Genomic DNA, 10511 nt, shown 5'->3' with positions numbered 1-10511 from the left:
GAATAAATTATATCCAGAGGGGTCTGCAAAGTCCAGCAAGGCTAATCAACAAGCAGTTCAATTCATAGCATACCATATAGTTATGAGTTCCAATTTCATTCACTCACACATGTCACAAGTTTTGAGTATATCTGCAACGTCTTCAGAGCTTTACAGTTCTTTGAATATCTTATGGAGTCCAAGTATTCATTTACTTCACTCTCAAACACAGGAAAGAAGGGTTTAGAGCCCCTGAACTTACATTTATGGATGTGATATTTAGCGAGTAGAAATAAAAGATTAATAATGAAATACTTTCCTTCCTTGTCCGTCTTAAGGTCAACCACACCAAAGAAAACATCTTTAAAGCAAAATGAGAAATCCGTAACAAAAAAGGTTTGGATGAATTCAAGGACATCTGACCAAAATTTTTCTGTGTATGAGCATTTCCAAAATAAATGGCAAATATCTTCATCTGACCTTTTACAGAAAGAGCAATCAGATTCAATATCTGGTTTATACCGCTTAAGCACACACTTTACTGGGTAGAATCTGTGAATTAATTTAAACGTAACTTCTCTCACTTTATTGGTAAGCATATATTTAAAAGGCAAAGACCAAACGTTTTTCCAAGGGACATTCTCTACTAACCTGTTCCAATATGGGATTATATAAGGAATAGTAACAATTTCTTTTTGGTATAAAGCCCTAATAGTTTTATTTTTCGTCACTGCAGAAAGGCATAATCTCCCTACAGCAGTATCAGATAAATCCATATTGTGAGTCAGTGGCCATGGGAAATTAATGCCTCCCAGCAGCATTCTGATACCAGAAGGAATTGCATCAAAGACAATTACATACTCCTTAACAGAAACAGGAATTTGAAATTTCTGCAAGAACTCTGAATAACTGTACAGTCTGCCACTTGTGTCATAGAGTTGGCCAACAAGTACAATATTATTCCTGTACCAGTTTTCAAAAAATAAAGATTTGTTTTTGTAGAGAATGTCCTATAATTCCAAATGTAATAACGATGAGGTGAGAAGTTATGTTTAAATAAGAGAGACCAAGCCAAAAGCATGTGTTTATGAAAATTGGACAGTTTGATTGGGATTTTGTTAATAATTATAATTGCATAATAACATAAAATTTAGGCCACCGATTTTAGAGAAAATATAGTTTGGAATAAAGTTCCAAAGTGATGTTGGATTGTTAAGGAATTGTCTGAGCCAATTGATTTTGAAGGTATTGCTTAAAGTTGTGAAGTCCAAAAAATTTAAGCCCCCACCCTGATTTGTGTTCATTATTACAGACTTTTTGACATAATGAGTTTTGTTTTTCCACACGAAATTAAACAACATATCATCAATTCTTTTCGATACCTTACAATCAACATCCAAAGAGGCCGCCAAATAAGCAAGTCTGGAGATTCCCTCCGCTTTTGTCAGTAATACTCTTCCTCTCAAGGATAAGTCTCTTTGTAGCCAAGAGTTTAACTTTTTTTTTGTTTTTTCAATGATTGGGCTAAAATTTAATGGACTTCTTATACTTTGGTCTTTAGTTATTATTGTTCCCAGGTATGTAACCTGATCCTTCACAAGAATACCACATACATTTGATACGTTACAATCTTTAACTGCCATTAGTTCACATTTTTTTAAGTTTAATTTGAGACCTGAAGCTTGTGAAAATCCTCTGATCAATTCTATCGCAAGGGGAATCTGGGATGCATTTCTCAGGAAGATGGTGGTGTCATCGGCCAGCTGACTAAGGATGATACTTCTTTCAGCCAATGTTATCCCTTCCAAGGCACTGTTAGAAACATGTAGAGCTAAGATTTGAGAGGCGATCAAAAACAGGTATGGTGAGATTGGGCACCCTTGTTTGACTCCACGGGACACTTTGAATCTAGGGGAAGTACCGAATTTCAATTTTATTGCACTACTACCATTTGTATACAGAGTTCTGACAGTTCTGCAAAAGACATCTCCAAATCCAAATTTTTGAAGTGCTTGCAGAATAAAACCATGTTCAAGCGAGTCAAACGCCTTATAAAAATCAAGGAACAGAATGAAGCTGTTGTCAGTGATGAGCTCATTATAATCTAATAAATCTAGCACTAATCTAATGTTATTTGCAATATGTCGTTTCCTAATGAACCCAGATTGTGATTCATCTATTATAGAGTCTAACACTTCTTCAAAGTCTATTAGCGAAAACTAGTGCAAAAATTTTGTAATCATTATTTAATAGAGTGATAGGACGCCAATTCTCTAGACAGTTTCTGTCCTTTTCTGGTTTTGGAATTAATGTGATGACACCCTGTGTCATAGTTGTTGGAAGTGCTTCTTTCTCTAAGCTCTCTGAGAAAACTTTTACTAGAAAGGGGGTTAGTAATTCATCAAACATTTTGTATAGTTCAGCAGTTATACCATCACATCCTGGGCTTTTGTTGTTTTTGAGATTTTTGATCGCCTTCAACACCTCCTCTTGGGTAATGCTATCATCACAATTGTCTCTGTCTTCTGGGGATATAGTTCTACAATGGCCAATAGAGGTCATAAAAGATTTAGTTGTTACCTCACAGTAATTAGATGCGTATAAATTGTTATAGAAGTTATAGCAGTGAATGGCTAGTTCTTTTGGATCTTTAATAATTTTTCCCTCTACTTTCATTTGATCTACAGTAGCCAGGACATTTTTACTCTTTTCAAGTCTAAAGAAGTAGGCTGAGTTTTGTTCACCCTCTTCAATCCATTGTTTTCTTGACCTTATATAGGCTCCCTTAGCTTTTGATTTATAAATGTCATCTAGTTTATTTTGTAGTTTCGTATACTCACATCTTTCCTCATTAGAAAGAGACTCTTTTTGAGAAAGAAACGCTAGCTTCTCCATAACCTCGTCTTCAACTGCACGTCTGCTCTTGGCCAAATCACCACCAAACTTCCTGAGAAATTTCCCCAACTCATATTTTAGAAGCTCCCAATTTGTCCCATAATTTTTCTGAGAGTCTGCTTTAATCCAAAATATTTCAATCAGTTCTTTAACTCTTTGTTTGACCTGTTTATGTTCAAGGAGGGAACTATTAAGTTTCCAAAATGAAGCTTTTGGGCCAGAGGACTGATCTGAGGACAGAGCTAATGAGAGGTAGATCGCTTTATGATCGGTCAATGGAGTGTTACAGATATTGACTGAAATGCGGTTCCTCGTTAGACATCTGGAAACTAACCAGTAGTCAATTCTGGATTGTTTTGAGCGCCAACCGCCCTCCTCCGGTCCCCTTGAACGTTGACGTTGAGTCATAGCAAATTTGAGCAAAGGTCACGTACTGGGGGCGTGGTTTGGCACGAGAGAAAAAAATAATGTTTATCGGAAAACATGCTGCTAATTCTTTTTAGATGTATTTTTTATTTAAATGTAACATTTCAATAAAATAAAATAAAAAGAAATTTTTGCTAGGCTAATTGTGTTATGTTCTGTCTGTGAACCCAATTACGCAAACTAGTGAGATGAGAGCTTTGGCGCCCACTAACGAACTTCACAGTAAAAGTCTTCCTCCGCAAAATTAATGCTGCCTTCACGTGCTATCTTAAATTTCCTCCAGCTTTTAAAATCGTGATTTTGACTTGAGGTCAATTTTAAATTAATTTCCTTTTTATTATTTCTTTTTTTTTCTTTCTTTTTTTTGATGAAGAAACTAATATTTATAAGAATTCCAATACCACGTGAAGGCAGCTATCATATTCTATCTATCATATTAACAATATTATTATTTTTCAATAATGTTATTTTACAGCTATACATTAGGCTCAATGAAGTTATTTAAAAAAAATAACTAAACAACCATGTTTCTTCAATGTCACATAAACAAATTGTATTTGTATCAGTATTTGCTAGTGGGAGGGCAGTTGGGCTAACTTAACTTAATAAGTTGGCAGAAGTTTTTTGGATGAACTAGCAAAACCTTGTTCACAAAATTAAACTTTTTAAGTTTATGGAAAGAAACTTGGTTTAGGTTGAATAAATGTATTAAACATAGTTGTACTGACTTTTTCATAGAATTTTGCTGAGCCAGCACAACAAAACCAGTCATTTGAACCTTTTTCAAGTTGGGTTTTTTACAGGGTTCCTTAACGTCACAAGCAATTCAACACAATTAACAATACGATTACATGCTAATATATATATATATATATATATATATATAGGCAATTTAAATGATAAAATATATGAATAATAATGTATGCAGTCACCTGAGGTAAAATCTGTCTGAAGGTAGTGTAGAGTAAATATTTGTTGTAAAAAAAAAAACAAAGCAATTTGCTGGCAATTCGTTAAAAATCTGTCTGAAGGTAGTTTAGACAGTAAATATTTGTTGAAAAAAAAAAAAAAAAAATTTGACGACGAATCGACGATTCGGTAAACAAATATCTCCGACAGTAAAACGGGTCTCCCCTCCTCCACTGCGAATGATTGACAGATGACACTACGCTTTCAATTTCCCCGCCATGGAAAAATGAAACAGCGCCATGAAGTCTACGTGTGGCCAAAAGTATATTGCATCCGTAGTGTTAAGCACTACCATAGAGAATGAATGGGAAAAGTTAAGGAAAGTTAAGCTTAGCCATTTTCGGCTCCCGCGCGGAAGACCGGGGTTCAATTCCCCGACGGGTAGACCTAGCCCTTTATTGCTGCCCAAAGACCCATAAAAAAGTTTTGCTCCAGCGACGAGATAAAGGAGGAGTTGGCCATGGGCAAAAGGATTTGCGTTGGCCAGGAATCGAACCCGGGTCAACTGTTTGGAAGGCAGCTATGCTCACCACTATACCACAAACGCAGGTATTGGAGACAGACTGGATGCCACTTTGTGCAGTCAGCAAGAATGCTCGCAACACATTAGCAGCTGGTAGGTGCAGTGGATCCAAAACTCTCTTTGTTTGGGCCCGGCAGTGAAAAAAAAAAACGCATGAGCTTTTTGACCTGACCTACCAGGATCTTTGTTAAAAAAGAAAGCTCTAATTTCTTCATTATAAATTAAACACTTCATATTTAAATAGTATTAGATGATTTGTTTGGCTTCACTGGCTTCTGTGAAGCGAAGACCTAAAATGACGCATGAGGCCGTTCCTGGAAATGGGAAGGCTGTTTGCAGCGAGCTGCAGTCGGGCTGATGGTGGGCGACTATCTGTCTCTGCAACTCCTCGTTAGTATAGTGGACAGTATCTCCGCCTGTCACGCGGAAGACCGGGGTTCGATTCCCCGACGGGGAGAGCTAGTCCTTTATTGCTGCCCAAAGACCCATAAAAAAGTTTTGCTCGAGCCACGAGTTAAAGGAGGAGTTGGCCAGGGGCAAAAGGCTTTGCGTTGGCCGGGAATCGAACCCAGGTCAACTGCTTGGAAGGCAGCTATGCTCACCACTATACCACCAACGCAGGAAGTCGGAGATAGACTAGATGTGCGGTCAGCAAGAATGCTCACACACTAATTGTGCGGTCAACAAGAATACTTGCAACACATTGTGTGTTCATATTTAAATTAAGCACTTCATATTTAAATGGTATTAGATGATTTGCTTGGCTTCACTGGCTTCTGTGAAGCGATGACCTAAAATGACGCATGAGGCCGTTCCTGGAAATGGGAAGGCTGTTTGCAGCGAGCTGCAGTCGGGCTGATGGTGGGCGACTACCTGTCTCTGCAACTCCTCGTTAGTATAGTTGACAGTATCTCCGCCTGTCACGCGGAAAACCGGGGTTCGATTCCCCGACGGGGAGACCTAGTCCTTTATTGCTGCCCAAAGACCCATAAAAAAGTTTTGCTCCAGCGACGAGATAAAGGAGGAGTTGGCCATGGGCAAAAGGATTTGCGTTGGCCGGGAATCGAACCCGGGTCAACTGTTTGGAAGGCAGCTATGCTCACCACTATACCACAAACGCAGGTATTGGAGACAGACTGGATGCCAGTTTGTGCGGTCAGCAAGAATGCTCGCAACACATTAGCAGCTGGTAGGTGCAGTGGATCCAAAACTCTCTTTGTTTGGGCCCGGCAGTGAAAAAAAAAAAACGCATGAGATTTTTGACCTGACCTACCAGGATCTTTATTAAAAAAGAAAGCTCTAATTTCTTCATTATAAATTAAACACTTCATATTTAAATGGTATTAGATGATTTGTTTGGCTTCACTGGCTTCTGTGAAGCGAAGACCTAAAATGACGCATGAGGCCGTTCCTGGAAATGGGAAGGCTGTTTGCAGCGAGCTGCAGTTGGGCTGATGGTGGGCGACTACCTGTCTCTGCAACTCCTAGTTAGTATAGTGGACAGTATCTCCGCCTGTCACGCGAAAGACCGGGCTTCGATTCCCCGACGGGGAGACCTAGTCCTTTATTGCTGCCCAAAGACCCATAAAAAAGTTTTGCTCGAGCCACGAGTTAAAGGAGGAGTTGGCCAGGGGCAAAAGGCTTTGCGTTGGCCGGGAATCGAACCCGGGTCAACTGCTTGGAAGGCAGCTATGCTCACCACTATACCACCAACGCAGGCGGTTGGAGACAGACTGGATGCCAGTTTGTGCGGTCAGCAAGAATGCTCGCAACACATTAGCAGCTGGTAGGTGCAGTGGATCCAAAACTCTCTTTGTTTGGGTCCGGCAGTGGATCCAAAACTCTCTTTGTTTGGGCCCGGCAGTGAAAAAAAAAAAAACAGATGAGCTTTTTGATCTGACCTACCAGGATCTTTATTAAAAAAGAAAGCTCTAATTTCTTCATATTTAAATTAAACACTTCATATTTAAATGGTATTAGATGATTTGTTTGGCTTCACTGGCTTCTGTGAAGCGAAGACCTAAAATGACGCATGAGGCCGTTCCTGGAAATGGGAAGGCTGTTTGCAGCGAGCTTTAGTCGGGCTGATGGTGGGCGACTACCTGTCTCTGCAACTCCTCGTTAGTATAGTTGACAGTATCTCCGCCTGTCACGCGGAAGTCCGGGGTTCGATTCCCCGACGGGGAGACCCAGCCCTTTATTGCTGCCCAAAGACCCATAAAAAAGTTTTGCTCCAGCCACGAGATAAAGGAGGAGTTGACCATGGGCAAAAGGCTTTGCGTTGGCCGGGAATCGAACCCGGGTCAACTGCTTGGAAGGCAGCTATGCTCACCACTCTACCACCAACGCAGGTATTGGAGACAGACTGGATGCCAGTTTGTGCGGTCAGCAAGAATGCTCGCAACACATTAGCAGCTGGTAGGTGCAGTGGATCCAAAACTCTCTTTGTTTGGGCCCGGCAGTGAAAAAAAAAAAAACGCATGAGCTTTTTGACCTGACCTACCAGGATCTTTATTAAAAAAGAAAGCTCTAATTTCTTCATTATAAATTAAACACTTCATATTTAAATGGTATTAGATGATTTGTTTGGCTTCACTGGCTTCTGTGAAGCGAAGACCTAAAATGACGCATGAGGCCGTTCCTGGAAATGGGAAGGCTGTTTGCAGCGAGCTGCAGTCGGGCTGATGGTGGGCGACTACCTGTCTCTGCAACTCCTCGTTAGTATGGTGGACAGTATCTCTGCCTGTCACGCGGAAGACTGGGGTTCGATTCCCCTACGGGGAGACCTAGTCCTTTATTGCTGCCCAAAGACCCATAAAAAAGCTTTGCTCGAGCCACGAGTTAAAGGAGGAGTTGGCCAGGGGCAAAAGGCTTTGCGTTGGCCGGGAATCGAACCCGGGTCAACTGCTTGGAAGGCAGCTATGCTCACCACTATACCACCAACGCAGGCAGTCGGAGATAGACTAGATGTGCGGTCAGCAAGAATGCTCACACACTAATTGTGCGGTAAACAAGAATGCTTGCAACACATTGTGTGTTCATATTTAAATTAAGCACTTCATATTTAAATGGTATTAGATGATTTGTTTGGCTTCACTGGCTTCTGTGAAGCGAAGACCTAAAATGACGCATGAGGCCGTTCCTGGAAATGGGAAGGCTGTTTGCAGCGAGCTGCAGTCGGGCTGATGGTGGGCAACTACCTGTCTCTGCAACTCCTCGTTAGTATAGTGGACAGGATCTCCGCCTGTCACGCGGAAGACCGGGGTTCGATTCCCCGAAGGGGAGACCTAGTCCTTTATTGCTGCCCAAAGACCCATAAAAAAGTTTTGCTCGAGCCACGAGTTAAAGGAGGAGTTGGCCAGGGGCAAAAGGCTTTGCGTTGGCCGGGAATCGAACCCGGGTCAACTGCTTGGAAGGCTGCTATGCTCACCACTATACCACCAACGCAGGTATTGGAGACAGACTGGATGCCAGTTTGTGCGGTCAGCAAGAATGCTCGCAACATATTAGCAGCTGGTAGGTGCAGTGGATCCAAAACTCTCTTTGTTTGGGTCCGGCAGTGGATCCAAAACTCTCTTTGTTTGGGCCCGGCAGTGAAAAAAAAAAAACAGATGAGCTTTTTGATCTGACCTACCAGGATCTTTATTAAAAAAGAAAGCTCTAATTTCTTCATATTTAAATTAAACACTTCATATTTAAATGGTATTAGATGATTTGTTTGGCTTCACTGGCTTCTGTGAAGCGAAGACCTAAAATGACGCATGAGGCCGTTCCTGGAAATGGGAAGGCTGTTTGCAGCGAGCTGCAGTCGCGCTGATGGTGGGCGACTACCTGTCTCTGCAACTCCTCGTTAGTATAGTGGACAGTATCTCCGCCTGTCACGCGGAAGACCGGGGTTCGATTCCCCGACGGGGAGACCTAGTCCTTTATTGCTGCCCAAAGACCCATAAAAAAGTTTTGCTCAAGCCACGAGTTAAAGGAGGAGTTGGCCAGGGGCAAAAGGCTTTGCGTTGGCCGGGAATCGAACCCGGGTCAACTGCTTGGAAGGCAGCTATGCTCACCACTATACCACCAACGCAGGCGGTTGGAGACAGACTGGATGCCAGTTTATGCGGTCAGCAAGAATGCTCGCAACACATTAGCAGCTGGTAGGTGCAGTGGATCCAAAACTCTCTTTGTTTGGGTCCGGCAGTGGATCCAAAACTCTCTTTGTTTGGGCCCGGCAGTGAAAAAAAAAAAACGCATGAGCTTTTTGACCTGACCTACCAGGATCTTTATTAAAAAAGAAAGCTCTAATTTCTTCATTATAAATTAAACACTTCATATTTAAATGGTATTAGATGATTTGTTTGGCTTCACTGGCTTCTGTGAAGCGAAGACCTAAAATGACGCATGAGGCCGTTCCTGGAAATGGGAAGGCTGTTTGCAGCGAGCTGCAGTCGGGCTGATGGTGGGTAACTACCTGTCTCTGCAACTCCTCGTTAGTATAGTGGACAGTATCTCCGCCTGTCACGCGGAAGACCGGGGTTCGATTCCCCGAAGGGGAGACCTAGTCCTTTATTGCTGCCCAAAGACCCATAAAAAAGTTTTGCTCGAGCTACGAGTTAAAGGAGGAGTTGGCCAGGGGCAAAAGGCTTTGCGTTGGCCGGGAAACGAACCCGGGTCAACTGCTTGGAAGGCAGCTATGCTCACCACTATACCACCAACGCAGGTATTGGAGACAGACTGGATGCCAGTTTGTGCGGTCAGCAAGAATGCTCGCAACATATTAGCAGCTGGTAGGTGCAGTGGATCCAAAACTCTCTTTGTTTGGGCCCGGCAGTGAAAAAAAAAACGCATGAGCTTTTTGACCTGACCTACCAGGATCTTTGTTAAAAAAGAAAGCTCTAATTTCTTCATTATAAATTAAACACTTCATATTTAAATAGTATTAGATGATTTGTTTGGCTTCACTGGCTTCTGTGAAGCGAAGACCTAAAATGACGCATGAGGCCGTTCCTGGAAATGGGAAGGCTGTTTGCAGCGAGCTGCAGTCGGGCTGATGGTGGGCGACTACCTGTCTCTGCAACTCCTCGTTAGTATAGTGGACAGTATCTCCGCCTGTCACGCGGAAGACCGTGGTTCGATTCCCCGACGGGGAGAGCTAGTCCTTTATTGCTGCCCAAAGACCCATAAAAAAGTTTTGCTCGAGCCACGAGTTAAAGGAGGAGTTGGCCAGGGGCAAAAGGCTTTGCGTTGGCCGGGAATCGAACCCAGGTCAACTGCTTGGAAGGCAGCTATGCTCACCACTATACCACCAACGCAGGAAGTCGGAGATAGACTAGATGTGCGGTCAGCAAGAATGCTCACACACTAATTGTGCGGTCAACAAGAATACTTGCAACACATTGTGTGTTCATATTTAAATTAAGCACTTCATATTTAAATGGTATTAGATGATTTGCTTGGCTTCACTGGCTTCTGTGAAGCGATGACCTAAAATGACGCATGAGGCCGTTCCTGGAAATGGGAAGGCTGTTTGCAGCGAGCTGCAGTCGGGCTGATGGTGGGCGACTACCTGTCTCTGCAACTCCTCGTTAGTATAGTTGACAGTATCTCCGCCTGTCACGCGGAAAACCGGGGTTCGATTCCCCGACGGGGAGACCTAGTCCTTTATTGCTGCCCAAAGACCCATAAAAAAGTTTTGCTCCAGCGACGAGATAAAGGAGGAGTTGGCCAT

The 10511-nt window shown here is 42.4% G+C and overlaps 5 non-coding genes across 5 annotated transcripts; all 5 read right to left on the bottom strand.

Moving 5' to 3' along the window:
• Window positions 1-5339: 5339 nt before the first annotated feature.
• trnag-ucc (transfer RNA glycine (anticodon UCC)) lies at window positions 5340-5411 on the bottom strand. The gene has a single exon. It is a non-coding gene; the product is annotated as a tRNA-Gly (tRNA).
• Window positions 5412-6436: 1025 nt separating this feature from the next.
• On the bottom strand, window positions 6437-6508 carry trnag-ucc (transfer RNA glycine (anticodon UCC)). Its single transcript has one exon. It is a non-coding gene; the product is annotated as a tRNA-Gly (tRNA).
• A 1158-nt stretch (window positions 6509-7666) lies between these two features.
• On the bottom strand, window positions 7667-7738 carry trnag-ucc (transfer RNA glycine (anticodon UCC)). Its single transcript has one exon. It is a non-coding gene; the product is annotated as a tRNA-Gly (tRNA).
• Window positions 7739-8798: 1060 nt separating this feature from the next.
• Window positions 8799-8870, bottom strand: trnag-ucc (transfer RNA glycine (anticodon UCC)). Its single transcript has one exon. It is a non-coding gene; the product is annotated as a tRNA-Gly (tRNA).
• A 1153-nt stretch (window positions 8871-10023) lies between these two features.
• trnag-ucc (transfer RNA glycine (anticodon UCC)) lies at window positions 10024-10095 on the bottom strand. Its single transcript has one exon. It is a non-coding gene; the product is annotated as a tRNA-Gly (tRNA).
• Window positions 10096-10511: the final 416 nt, after the last annotated feature.

Source organism: Pimephales promelas, chromosome 24 (genome assembly GCF_988280905.1).
Source record: "Pimephales promelas chromosome 24, fPimPro1.hap1.1, whole genome shotgun sequence".
NCBI lineage: Eukaryota > Metazoa > Chordata > Actinopteri > Cypriniformes > Leuciscidae > Pimephales > Pimephales promelas.
The sequence above is the reverse complement of the archived record's forward strand: the minus strand, read 5'-3'. Positions and strand labels throughout refer to the sequence as shown.